General features: G+C 47.6%; 1 protein-coding gene across 1 annotated transcript in view; it reads left to right on the top strand.

Annotated features, from left to right (window-relative positions):
• Positions 1 to 6,847: 6,847 nt before the first annotated feature.
• LOC126035240 (uncharacterized) overlaps positions 6,848 to 14,739 on the top strand; it is a 375,847-nt gene continuing 367,955 nt past the window's right edge. Inside the window, exon 1 of the mRNA XM_049793518.1 lies at positions 6,848 to 7,147. The gene's annotated coding sequence lies outside the window, so the exon portion shown is untranslated. The remainder of the gene's footprint in view (positions 7,148 to 14,739) is intronic.

The following is a 14,739-nucleotide window of genomic DNA, read 5'->3' as shown; positions in this document are numbered from 1 at the left end:
CTTTATACAGAAAATTCAGAGTGCATGCTCGGTGAGGGTTGGTCGCACCTTGGAGATGGATAGTTTTTTGGATGGAGGTGTGTTTTGGTATTATAAAGAGATTATAATGAGCAAAATTCACCCAGAGAGCATGATTTAGTGTGTCACTACTCCAGAACTGGGCACTTATATTAACCAGAAGTAAGACAATAGCATTGACAGAACCCCATTATTTCATCTCCTTGCTTCAGTGGATTCAATGCAGGGACCTTCCATTCTTGTCCCTATCATTCCAGTTCCCTATTTCTGCGATGATATCACAGAGCCTGGCCGTGGTGTCTCCACTCTGCTCCACCCTCTGTGTTGTTTCTCTTAGATTCAGCATACCAAGCTCCCCTGGTGTTGCTAACATCTAAGGTTGCAGATTATGTTGCTTAGGGAATTATTATGGAACAGATTTCTTGCATATCTGCTGCATTTCACCCTGGAGGTTTACCTTCCCTTGTTGGAGCGGCGGAGGAATGCACATAAGTCGACCCAATATGAGTGATAGAAGTGATTCAACTTTATTTGCACGGATAGCTCATATTTATACAGTTTGCGATAATTATGCCTACTAGTCCTAATATGATTGGTACATTGCTAATGTTTATTCATTACTAAAACACACCCACTTGTGATTTGCAGCTATGCGTGTTCCGTAACTTTCTCATGGGAACTTCTTCAAAAGTTACTTGTGAAGTTATGCCAAGGTCACACCGTCCCTGTCTTTCTCCTGATAACAGCGAGACCAGCTGTTGTTTTTCTCCCGATATCAGTAAAGCCAGCTCTTTTCGGCCAAGGCCTAGTCTTGCTGCTCAAACTGACATTCTTTCACACAGAACTCTGCTCGCACAACTTTTCTATAGACCCATGTCCTTTCTCATCAAGCCAATTCCCAACATTGCCTTAAGAGGGTGGTGGGGTGTCATATCGATAAGTCACCTCCAGCAATCATTCCACAATCCTTTTGTGTGGTAGGAAACCATCGGAAGTGGAAAGCTGCTGTGTGGAGTCTCACACGACAAGTTGTTGAGGCCACTGAAGGAGAAGGTGAGTCAAGTCAGTTTGCAGAAGTGAAAGCCATCCAACTAGCCCTAGAGATTGCTTAACTGTGGGAACACTTGACTCAGTGACCACCTGTGGAAACAATGATATTATTGCTCTGGTTGGCAGAAAGCCATGGGAACAGTGAGGTTCCCGGCAAAGTAATCATGCTGAAAGAACACGGAGCCAAGAATTGTGTAGAGATAAGATAGTTGCTGCTGAGTGGAAAGTTTTGGAAAGTTTCTGCCTATGATTGCTGGCTGTTGCGTCGGCAACAACTAGCAGATAAAAGGACTCGTTTGTTCAATAAAGGGTCTTCATTTGCAACCAGCTTCGGAGTCCGTTTTCAATTGCCACAAGTGGCGCCCGAACAGGCTGAGGATCCTAGGGCCTAAGACGCAGTGGGTTCGACTGCACCGGTGGCAAGCCCAGCTGAACTTCTCAAACTGCTGAAAGGAAGCAGAAGACTGCGCAGCCAAATTGCCTCTCACTGGACGACAGGTGAGCAGCTGGGAACAATGGGGAGTGAAATGTCCCAGGAAGAGAAAACTGTATATAATATGATGCAGCAGCTCCTGCAAAAATATCAAGCCCATATAACCGAGCATAATTTGAAAATGCTGCTAAAATGGACAAAGGCGACGTGCCCTGATCTTGACTTCGTAACTATCTTTGATCCTGAACAGTGGGTCACAATAGGAGTCAAACTCTGTGATGCAACAACTCGAGATGACAAAATTGCTCAGTCCCTATTAGGGGCTTGGAGAACTGTTTTTGAATTTTTAAAGAAACATGTTGGGACTGGTCCGGAACAGAGATCTGCTGCTGCAGAAGCTCCTGGTCCTGCAGTCCCTGGAGTTTCTGCTCCGATATTGGAACCTTCGGCTCCACCATTGATAAGAGCAGTTGGGGGGGCAGAAGAGGGTAATCATGAGGATGATGATACTTTTGACCCCGGACCTATTGATCCTGAAGCTGCACCAGACTTATATTCTCCTGATACCTGTGATATTTGGGGAAAAATTAAACAAGAGGCTGCTAAGGCAGGGGACACCAACATTTTACAAAACCTGTGAGCTTTTCCAGTCATCTATGAAGCCAATCACCAGCCCTGATGGGAGGCTCTGCAATTTTCTATTATCAAACTCATAGCTGAGGCATTTGCAGCTATGCATGTCAGTTCCCAAACATGTTTTTCTTGTGGGAAAAAGGGACGTGTACGCCGTGAATGTCCAAATAGAAATAAAGGTGAAAAACAAGGGCACACCAAAAGTCCGGGAGTGTGTCCCAAGTGCAGAAAGGGTCGACATTTTGCTAATCAATGCAAATCTCGTTTTAATAAGGAAAGACAGCCAATTCAGGGAAACGGGAAGTGGAGCACAAAGAGGGGCCGCGTACAGACACAAGCAGCCCCCATTCAACAAGGGGGACCCCAGTCTCAAGTCTATATGCAAGAACAAGCAGCAGCGCTGGAATGGATCTGGCCACTGCAGAATCAGTAACCTTAGAAACATCTGAAGTAAAAGTGGTAGCCACAGGGGTGTGGGGACCGTTAGAGGGTAACAAAAGTGTGTTGTTAATAGGACAGTCATCTACCACATTGCAAGGGCTTTTTGTGTTGCCAGGTGTAATTGATGCTGATTATCAAGGGGAAATCCAAATTATGGTGTGGACACTTATGCCTCCTTGTTTTGTGCCGGCTGGTTCTCGTATTGCACAATTGGTTGTTTTTAACATTAAGCCATCCTTGGCAGCAGCAAAAACAAGGGACTCAGGTGGATTTGGCTCTACGGGGGTTCCACATATTTTTTGGGCTCAGCGGGTCTCTAATTCCAGACTGACTCTCAGTTGTAGATTGGAATGGGGAAATCCTCACCAAACAATTGAGTTGTCTGGCATTATTGATACCGGGGCAGATGTGACAGTTATATCGCACTCCGTGTGGCCCTCTCATTGACCAATTTCGAAAGTATTCACGGCAATTACAGGCATAGGAGGTCACACCATTCCATTGCAAAGTGTGCATTTGGTGCAAGTGATAGGTCCTGAGGGTAAAAGAGCTAGAATTCGTCCTTTTATCCTCCCAACTCCCCTAACTTTATGGGGATGGGACTGTCTTGCGCAATGGGGATTAAGCATTGGGTCAAATTTGTCGTAGGGGTCACTGAGGTGCAGCACACCCTGAAATTAACATGGAAAACTGAGAATCCAGTATGGGTGGATCAGTGGCCCCTGACACTTGAAAAGCTGCTACAACATTTACAATCATTGGTGGATGAACAGTTAAAGGCAAAGCATGTGTACCTACGACTAGTCCTTGGAATTTGCCTGTGTTTGTGATACAGAAAAAGAGTGGAAAGTGGAGATTGTTACATGATTTGAGACGTATTAATGCAGTATTAGAAGACATGGGTCCTTTACAACCAGGACTCCCGTCTCCCACTATGATTCCAAAAGATTGGTGTTTAACAGTAATTGATTTGAAGGACTGGTTTTTTTTATGATTCCTCTAGATCCATGTGATGCCCCCAAATTTTCTTTTTCTCTTCCTTCTGTTAATGCTTCTGAACCAAATAAATGGTATCATTGGACAGTGTTGCCACAGGGTATGAAAAACAGCCCTGCCATTTGCCAATGGTTTGTAGCAAGGGCTCTTTCTCCTGCTCGAGAGAAATTGCCTAATGCTCTCATTTATCATTATATGGATGATATTCTTGTAGCAACATGGACAGAATCAGAGATGCAAATAGCAATGTCTGTCGTGTTAGACAATATTAAACTTCATCATTTGGAGGTAGCTCCAGAGAAGGTTCAAAAAACAACACCTTGGAATTATTTAGGGTGGCGAATAACTAATCAGCACATAATACCTCAAAAGTTGAAAATTATCACAGAGGTTCAAACATTAAATGATATGCAAAAATTACTTGGAACAATAAATTGGGTCAGACCATTATTAGGCATAACAAATGAAGAGCTGCATCCTCTCTTTCAGCTTTTAAAGGAAGATCCAGCATTGAATTCCAAAAGAACTTTAACTCAGCAGGCAAAGTTAGCACTTCAAAAGGTGGCCACAGCAATGTCTGAGAGACAGGCTCAGAGATGCGATCCTGATCGTCCATTTCAATTGATAATTTTAAATCCTGATTTTCAACCATATGGTCTCATTTTTCAATGGGACGAAAAACAAAGAGATCCTCTGTTGATAAAAGAATGGATTTTTTTGTCGCATCAATTCAGCAAAACAATAGCAAAAATTGAAATGATTGTGTCTCTGATTAACACAGCAGTAACCACAACCAAGCACCTGATCGGCCTTGCAACATCTTTGTTATCTGCAAGGTGCCTGATCAGCATGTGAAGACCGGGGTACTGCTAGCTGCTGGTCTGGCGCATGCACAGCAGCCCTGGAACAATGGGAGATAAGAATGCGGTGTGCACCTGGCCAGCTGTGGTGGGTTGACCCTGGCTGGATGCCTGGTGCCCACCAAAGCCGCTCTATCACTCCCCCTCCTCAGCTGGACAGGGGGGGAGAAAATATAACGAAAGGCTCATGGGTCAAGATAAGGACAGTTTAATAAAGTGAAAGCAAAGGTTGCGCATGAAAGCAAAGAAAACCAAATGATGTTATTCTCTACTTCCCATCAGCAGGCGATGTCTGGCCACTTCCTGGGAAGCAGGGCTTCAGTACGCGTAGTGGTTGCTCCAGAAGACAAAAATTTCCCCCCTTCCGTCTCCCTTTACTTAGCTTTTATATCTGAGCTGATGTCATATGGTATGGAATATCTGTTTGGTGAGTTTAGGTCAGCTGTCCTGGCTATGTCCCCTCCCAAGATCTTGACCTGCCCCAGCCTGCCATTGAGGGGGGGGGCAAAAATGTTGGAGAGACAGCCTTGATGCTGTGCCAGCACTGCTCAGCAGTAGCCAAAACACTGGTGTGCTATCAACACCATTCTAGCTACTGATGCAGAGCACAGTGCTATGAGGGCTGCTATGGGGAGAATTAACTCCATCTCAGCCAGACCCAATACAGCAGCAGGTGCATGCGCTGAGAGCACCTTGTGTTGCAACACAAAGTTGGCAAGTGGGATGTGTTTCAACACATTTTGGCCCCATGTGTTGAAACCATGCCTCCGTGGAAGCATAAATACCGGGAGCTTTCCGAAGAGCGATGGGCAGGTGTATGGCAAGGTCACCATTGACTCCTTAGGGACGCCCACGTAAAGATGGCACATACTGATCGCTGAGCTCACAACACAAGGATGTTTGGGTGGTCCATCTTCCTCACAGTCCTTGGGTCAGTATGTTTTGTTTTCTTTATTGCTTTTTAGGACTTATTAGAGCAACACAGGCTTGTAGTTAATAAAAGGGGGTTTTTTTGCCTTTAGAGTTTGTGTGTGTGTGTGTCTACCATCCAGGGAATCCTCGAAACCACCCTAGTACAGTTATGTAGATTCTCATATGCCCAAAATCCATGCCACTGAAGAACATCAAAATAATGAACAGGTAGACAAGGCTGCCAAAATAGAAATAGCTCAGGTGGACCTGGACTGGGAGCGTAAGGGTGAGCTATTTGTAGCTCAATGGGCCCATGAAACATCAGGACATCTAGGGAGAGATGCAACATATAGGTGGGCTCGTGATCGAGGGGTGGACCTGACCATGGAGGCCATCACACAGGCCACTCATGAATGTGAAACATGTGCTGCAATCAAACGAGCCACCAGAGTAAAGTCTCCCTGGAACAGAGGGCGGTGGCTGGGTTTTTCATATGGCAAGGCCTGGCAAATTGACTACATTGGACCACTGCCACGAACACGCCAAGGCAAGCGCTACATACTCACCATGGTGGAAGCAACTACTGGTTGGCTAGAAACATATCCTGTAAACCATGCCACTGCCCGAAACACCATCTTAGGCCTCGAAAGGCAAATTTTATGGCGACACAGTACCCCAGAAAGAATTGAATCAGACAATGGGACTCATTTCTGAAATAACCTCATAAGCTCCTGGGCAAAGAAACACGGCATTGAGTGGGTGTACCACATACCCTATCACCCACAAGCATCTGGAAAGACTGAGAGATATAATGGACTGTTGAAGACTATGTTGAGAGCGCTAGGCAATGGGACATGGAAGCATTGGGATACAAATTTAGCAGAAGCCACTTGGCTAGTTAACACCAGAGGATCTGCTAACCATCCTGGTCCTGCCCCAAAAAAACCCCTACATACTGTGGGAGGAGATAAGGTCCCCGTGGTGCACATGGGGAAGTGGCTGGGGAAGGCAGTGTGGATTGCACCTCCCATGGGAAAAGGCAAACCCATTCGTGGGATTGTCTTTGCTCAGGGACCTGGGTGTACTTGGTGGGTAATGAGGAAGGATGGGGAGACCCAGTGTGTGCCTCAAGGACATTTAACCTTGGGGGAAAAATAATGTGTGATGTGAGTTGTATGTTGTAGGAAGTAATGTAGCAGGAATGACCTGAACTGCAGAGGAGTGAACTTTGCAAGGAACCAGATGAGTGCATCGGTGACCCAAACCAAGCTGGTGTTGGTGCCCAATGATTGAACATACTGCTTCTCCTGTCCTGACCACTCATCTTGATGGATGGGACCCAAGTCAGAGCCTGTGTGTGAACATGTGGAGGAGTGGAAGAAGCCCATGGAATATCTATCTTTTAAAGGACAGGGGATAGTAGTTAATGAGAATGTATAAATCTGTATGTTGGGTATAAAAGTGGTTGAAGTATGTAGTTTCAGTTGTAAGTGTTGGTAAGAAGGGATTTCAGTAATGAGAATTAAATACAATGGCGTGGTTAGAAGATATATGTGTATTAAATTATGTGGGACCTGAGCATGATGCAAATGGTATGGAATAAGGGGTGGAGATTGTATTGGGTCTGGCTGAGATGGAGTTAATACTCCCCATAGCAGCCCTCATAGCGCTGTGCTCTGCATTGGTAGCTAGAAAGGTGTCGATAACACACCAGTGTTTTGGCTACTGCTGAGCAGTGCTGGCACAGCATCAAGGCTGTCTCTCCAACATTTTTTGCCCTCCCCTCAATGGCAGGCTGGGGCAGGTCAAGATCTTGGGAGGGGACATAACCAGGACAGCTGACCTAAACTCACCAAACAGATATTCCATACCATATGACGTCAGCTCAGATAAAAAAGCTAAGTAAAGGGAGATGGAAGGGAGGGCATTTGTTATTTTATGTTTGTCTTCCGGAGCAACCACTATGCATACTGAAGCCCTGCTTCCCAGGAAGTGGCCAGACATCGCCTGCTGATGGGAAGTAGAGAATAAAATCTTTCGTTTTCCTTTGCTTTTGTGCACAACCTTTGCTATCATTTTATTAAACTGCCCTTATCTTGACCCACGAGCCTTTTGTTATATTTTCTCTCCCCTGTCCAGCTGAGGAGGGGGAGTGATATAGTGGCTTTGGTGGGCACCAGGCATCCAGCCAGGGTAACCTACTGCACCATCTCTGTGCTTCACAGACAGAAAACAGCTCCAGCCTGGATCCAGACCAGCAGGATGTGTGTGAGGTGAAACAAGTGCCTCAGTGGTTTCAGGGTCAAGCTCTCCTGTGAGACTGTGTTTGACTGGTGGTGCTACAGGCTGGGTCAGTGGGGCTCCAGCCTCACTCGCAGCAGTGGAAGGGGTAATCTGGTCAGCGGGTGGTGAAGGGGTCTGTTCTTTCTTCCACTTGGTTATTATCCATGATTATTACCCACAGAACCTGCTGGATTTTTTTAAAGAACCTTTGAATAGCTATGCAACCTTTTTTCTTCCAGTGGCAAAATGAAAAAAGAGAGAACTGTGGAAGGGAAAGACATACTGGAAGAGACAAAATCTGTTATTCAAGTTCCTCCTTCTGCCTCTAAAACAGCCCAGGTTTTTGTGAAGATGTTTGATAGACCTGCACTAAACAATGAGATTGATTTAAGAAACCCTTCCAAACTTGTGAAGTAGAAATTAATGCAGTCATTTTCTGCAAAAATATCTCAACATTTTTTGATCAACACAGGTTATCTCTGCCAAAGCGGGGTTCAAAATGATCCCTACAGTACATAGAAGAAAAGCAGACAAGTCATGTCATGATACCAGTCATGGTATCCTCATGTTTTTCTCCTTTCATGTTGGGAAATTACTTTATCTCCATTTATCTGTCTCTACTCTGCCAGTTTCTAAACCATATCTGAACATTGTCTTTTCCTCTGCAATTATTTAGACTTCCTAGTAGGCTCTTGCAATGGATGGTAGCAAGCTTTTTGGAAAACCAAATATATTTCATTTACCAGTTCTTTATCTGATCTCATCTCTATACAAAGTTGTGCTGTTGTGACTACAGATATAATTTTTATATTGCATAAAGCTGCATTAGCTTAATTCAGCTGATATAAAGTTATGCTGTTTGTCATTCATGAATATGTAGACATCCATTATCAGTTGAAACCTTGCTTATCTTGGTCCATCTTGCATTGGTGAATTTACAGGTACAAGTTAAATGCATATAACACATTTGAAGCCTTTTTTAAAAACATAAACATACAGAAGTTGCATGACTTTAACTAAGAACAGATTCTGTGTGGTTCTGTATACAAGCCCTAAGGGATGGGTGGCAACATTTCTCTTTACAGAAGATGCAAGGAATACAGATCTTGCAGAAGGAGCTAATAAGTATATCCCATTTTAAAATGCCAGCTGCTCAAACCATGGCTATTCTTAGTGTTTCATTTCAGGAAGTATTTCACTGAAATTCCTCCTTTCTATTCTCATTTAGAGCAAGCAGATACTGAGGAGAGAGCCTGGGAAGCTGACACCCATCAAGATCTAGAAAGCCAGTTGCTGGCAAAACATTTCTGGAAATTTGAAGAGTGAACCCAGCTCTTTGTTTTTTGTACATATCATTGTAGGGCACTCATTTCTGTAACCGTCTTTTTTTTTTTCTACGAGGTAATCTGTACATCCTGGTGCCGTGCTGTGCGATCAGTAGATATATAACTGTGGTTTGCGTGAATTTTAATAGTTAAGGGTCCCAAATGAATACACATAATTTAAAGATCCAACAATTAATCCAACAATTGTTAATCCAACAATTCTGGAGTCACTTAGGCTCAACACCCATAAAAAGCTGTACTTCTTGTGGTTAGACAGGTAACCCGATGTAGGGATTGGCGCTCGGAAGATCTCGCGATGTACGGAAAGAGAAGGGTTAAAGGAGGCGGGATGACCGACAGACAGTATGTAAGGGCGTGACGCAGTTGAATAAACGCCATTTGCAGCATCCTCATATTGGTGTCAGTGCTCTGTGGCCCAGGGTATGGTGGACCCTGTGCCGAGTCCCACGGGGTGATCAGACGAATGTCTACAAGTGGTGACCCCGACGTGATTGGACATCGGCGGATTACGCGGGGCATAATCAAAGGCCTGGCCAGGCATGGAAGGAGTCCTGAAGGTGTTGGACTCGTGCTCTAGAGAGGTAAAAATCCCTATGGGACAAAAAGAAGCGAAAGCTTGCCTAGAGCGGCTCCTGAAAGAGGAAGCGATAGAGCGCCCGGGGGACATATTGTCTCCTGAGTGCTGGCCGAAATGCACCGCGGCTTTAGCGGAACGGGCTATGGCGACGCAGCATGGTCCGGAGTTAAAGACGTGGGGGCGGATTAGGGCGATTTTCAGGAAAGTGCGGGAGGAGGGCTTAACATGGAAGGAAGCAAAGAGATTGATGCACGCGCAGGCGGATCGGGGCGTGCAGGCGGATGGGGAGGCGCGGACAGAAGGGCTGACGGAGGTAGCGGAGCAGACGCCTCTGGTGCTCCCAGTGCAGCCGTCGGCACCGGCCGAACCACCGGGATACCCTTGGGAGGAGTTTGAACGGGAGCGTGAACGGGCGAGAGATGAGGAGCGGGAGAAAGAGCGACAGTTAATTCAGGAGGCAGAGGAACCCGTGGCTGAGCAAAGGAGACGGGAGAAGGAGAGGCAGAGACTAGAGGAGGCGGAGAGGGCTGTGATGAAGGGATCAGAAAAGGAGCAGGTAGAGGAGGGAGCGGTTCCCCTGTATGATCCGGAGGATTGGGTGCCGGGACGTGTTTTGCGAACCGCGCCACAAGCGCACCCTAAGATGGCGCCGACATCCGCTTTCTCCCCGGATGTCTCTCCGGAGGTCGGGAGAGGCGGAGCACGGCCAAAGGAAGGAGGAAGGAAAGTCAGGACACTCCCTCTTCCGCGCGTAGCGGAAGAGGAAGAGAGTGGGCCGGACTCAATCGAGGGGTCGGCTCAACGGTTAGAGGAGGCGTGGCAGCTGGTGGGCGGAAACCGCTGTCGTCTGCCACATGCAGCGATAAAACAAAAGGCTATTTCCGGCTGTAAGGCGCAGTCGGCAGCAGCCAGTGAAAAGGCAACGCCTATGCCTTTAATACCTGCGCCCGACCCAGCTACAGATCCGCTGCAGATGTTGCAGCGAGTAGTAGAGGAGATGCAGGAGCAGGTGAAGCAACAGCGGCAGCTGCTACAAGCAGCTGGGGAACAGAAAGGAGTTCCCGATTCACCGAAGGTCACGTTGCCAGACTGGAAAATTGTAGCAAAGGAATGTGTTATGGACGACATACGCTTTGAAGGACCCCCTTTAGTTTGCCCAGTCCGAGCTGGTCCAGGTGGTGTAGGGGTGGAGTGGTCTCCGTTAGATAGCAAGCTTTTGCAACAAGTGAAGAAGGCCGTGGATGATTACGGCTTAGGACATCCCATGACAGGCTCTCTTTTAGATGTGGTTTTTTCAGGTTCACTGACTCCCTGGGATTCGCGACAGTTTTGCAGTATGATTTTGACTCCCACCTTTTTTTTGATTTGGAAAGAAGCTTGGACAAACAGATTACAAGCAGCACTAGTTGAGGCCCAACAAGAAAGACCCAACCCATTAGCTAATTCGTCAGTACAGCGTCTGCGAGGGTCAGACCCTGGTCAGCTGACACCGCAGCAACAGGCGGGACAACTTACAGCTAGGGAATTAACAACGTCGACGCGGGCAGCGCGTGCAGCCTTGACAGCTGTTGCACCCCTGATGACTCCAAAGGAGCCATGGACGAAAATCAAGCAAGGGGTAGCGGAGGAATTTCCAAAATTTTGTGACCGGTTACAGGGAGCCATAGAGCAGGCGCATCTCCCTGATTCAGCTAAAGGACCAGTGTTGTTGGAGTGTGTTAGACAGCAGGCGAATGAAACTACAAAAGCGGTCTTACGGACAGTGCCTCTGGGGGCATCCCTTGGAGTGATGGTAGAGGCAGTATTGAAGAAGCAGCGGGAGGTTCCTGATTCAGTGGTACAGTCAGTTGTGGCTGCAGTAAGGGCTCCGGAGCAAAAAGGTAGCTCCGAACAGGTGGTTTGCTACCGTTGTGGTCGCAAAGGGCATAAGAGAGATCAATGCAAGGCAGAGAAGCGTGAGTCAGGAGGTCCTCCGGGGCCTTGTTGGAAATGCGGACAAACAGGACATCTGGCAAAGACCTGCCAAGCGGGAAACGGCTTTCGGGGGAGACAGCGGGGCATGCCTCCCCCCACCTCACAAGAGCCCCACAACGCGTCCTCCGCAACGGCGATGGAGCAGTCGCGGAACCCCAAGTGGCCTTGGTGTTAGATTGCTGGGACAGGCCACATGTACAGGTCTGTATACGGATAGTGGCCGACAACATCACACCACGTGAGCTGTGGTGTTCTGCACTCGTGGATACAGGTGCTGATGTCTCATGTCTTCCTCATGGAATGTGGCCAGATTCTTGGCCTACTGTACAAAGCCGCTTAGAAGGACTGGGTGGTAACTCTCTGTCAGAACATTCACTGCTGGCCTGTTGGGTTTCTGCCCAGGACTCCGACGGGTCAGTCTTGGTTGCTAATGTCAGACCGCATAAGGCACAGGTGTCTGAGCCTTTACTTGGCCGTGACGTGTTGCAACAATGGGGTGTCCGCTTGTCAAATTTTTGAGTGGGGCCACTGTCTACCTGATGCGCCGCGAGCTTGCGGTATGTATGAAGTGGAAAACCACTGATCCGGTTTGGGTAGAACAGTGGCCCCTCACGCAAGAAAAATTACAAGCGGCGACTGAAATTGTAAATAGAGAACTCAAAAAGGGACACCTTGTTGAGAGCACTAGTCCATGGAATACACCCATTTTTGTGGTCCCAAAGAAGGACAAGAACAAATGGCGGCTACTACAGGACTTGCGGGCCGTCAATGCGGTATTGGAAGACATGGGGCCTTTGCAACCCGGCCTGCCTATTCCTTCTGCCCTGCCAGATGGCTGGCCAATTTTGATCATGGACATTAAAGATTGTTTTTTCTCTATCCCGTTGGCAGAGGAAGACCAAGAAAAGTTTGCTTTTACACTCCCAGCAACCAACCTGGCTGAACCAGCAAAGCGGTATCAGTGGACAGTTTTGCCGCAAGGCATGAAAAATTCACCAACCTTGTGTCAAAGGGCAGTGGCCCTTGCCCTGCAGCCGGTAAGACAAAACAATTCTCAGTTGGTCATCTATCACTACATGGATGATATTTTGGTGGCAGCGCCTTCGGAGGAGTCCCTCCGTTCTGGTGAGCAACAAATTTTACAGGCTCTGCAAGCGGAAGGCCTAGAAGTGCAAGAGGCTAAGACGCAGAAAGGGCCAGCCTGTAAGTATTTAGGACTCAGCATTGGCCCTCATGCAGTCCGAGCACAACAGCAGATCTTGGAGCCAGTCGTTAATACTTTACATGACATACAGAAATTAGTTGGAGCTTTGCAGTGGTTAAATGGTGTCTTGCCCATTCCTCCCGATTGGATGAGTCCTCTATATGAGCTCTTGAGAGGACACCACCCGTGGGAGAAAAGGACTTTGACTCAGGAAGCAAAGAACTCATTGAATAGAATTGCAGAACTCATGAGTGTAGAAAGCTTGCACAGATGGCAGCCAAAAGAACCATTGCAACTGTATTTGAGCCTGACAAAGAAGGGTGCTATTGGACTAGTAGGCCAAGGTGAACCCTCGAAGCCTAGGGCTCTATGGTGGATTACATCCACCCAGATAAAAACGGCTTTTCAAGCCTATTCAAAGGCACTGGCATTGTTGATTTTGCGGGGACGCGAAGTAACCCGTAGAGTGTTTGGGAAAGAGCCAGACAGAATCTGGCTGCCGGTACGTGCGGAAACATGGCAAAGGAACCTGAGCCAACAGGACGACCTGGCTTTGGCCTTTGAGGGTTTTGTGGGACACCTAGCGTATGGGCCCACTCTTGAGGCAAAGACCTTTTTGCCATTGCTGTGTCTGAAGCCAGTCCTACGCATCAGTGAACAACCGGTGCAAGGTCCTACTCTGTTTACAGATGCGTCTTCACAGACGCAGCGAGCAGTAGTTGTATGGCAAGAAGGCACTGATTGGAAAAGAATGGTATACCAGGATGAATCGTGCTCAGTGCAGAAACTCGAAGCCCATGGGATTCGCATGGCTCTTTGCTTGTTTCCTGAACAGCCCTCGAACATCGTAACAGATTCGATATATGTGGCGAAACTGATACACACTATGGCAGAATCTGGCTGGCCTATTTCAGACGTAGCCGTCATGTTGGAAGCAGCGCTTACGCGACGTTCTGCGCCCGTATCAATTATTCATGTGACAGCGCACACGAATCATTCAGGGTTCTATTATGATGGAAATCGTCGCGCTGACCTAGCTGCTCGTCAGGTGAACACTCTACAGCAGGCCCGGCAGTTACACCATGACTTACACATTGGGGCAAAGGCACTGTCACGGCACTGTGACATTCCCTTACACCAGGCACGGGACGTTGTGGCTACTTGTCCTCACTGTCAGCATTCTCCTTTGTGGCTCGCGGGAGTGAATCCGCGGGGGCTAGAGCCCTCGGAGTTATGGCAAACTGATTTCACCATGTATCCACCCTTTCAGCCATCCCCTCACATTGCGGTCACCATCGACACCTGCAGTGGCGTTCTCGTTGCGACTCTTCACAGAAAGGTTACGGCCCGTGCTGCGCAACAACATTGGCTGACTGCCATGGCGTGGTTAGGTTGCCCACGCACTATCAAAACAGATAATGGGTCCTGTTTTACCGCAGCTTCTACCCAACAGTGGGCAGATCGTTGGGGAATCCGACTGCTTCACGGTATTCCCTATAACAGTCAGGGACAGGCCATTGTAGAACGCGCACATCGCACATTAAAAGCCAAGCTTGATGTTCTTAGGGAGGGGGAGCAGGTACCCCAAGAGACAGATCCTCTTGACCACAAAAATCATCAGCAACAAAATCCCAAATGCCGACGTTCTGCTCGTGAGACCCCTGTGCACCGTAATGCACGGTTGTTGGCTTTAGCACTATTTGCACTCAATCAGTTTGCCCGTGGTACAGAGTCACAGAGTCCAATGCAGAAGCATTGGCAACAGGCGATAAGGGGAGTAGGGCCACCAGTATTGGTCCGTGACCCAGAAACAGGAAAGTGGGAAGGAGGGTGGCGCTTGGTGACACAGGGAAGAGGGTATACTGCAGTACAATCATCAGAGCACCCAGACTCACGTGTGCGCTGGGTGCCGGCACGGTGGTTGAAACCAGACCTCAGTCAATAACGATTTGTTGTGAGTTATTTTGCAGGATGCCATTCAAAAGATCGTCTGAGTACCTGCACTGTGGTCG

Source organism: Accipiter gentilis, chromosome W (assembly GCF_929443795.1).
Source record: "Accipiter gentilis chromosome W, bAccGen1.1, whole genome shotgun sequence".
NCBI lineage: Eukaryota > Metazoa > Chordata > Aves > Accipitriformes > Accipitridae > Astur > Astur gentilis.
The sequence above is the reverse complement of the archived record's forward strand: the minus strand, read 5'-3'. Positions and strand labels throughout refer to the sequence as shown.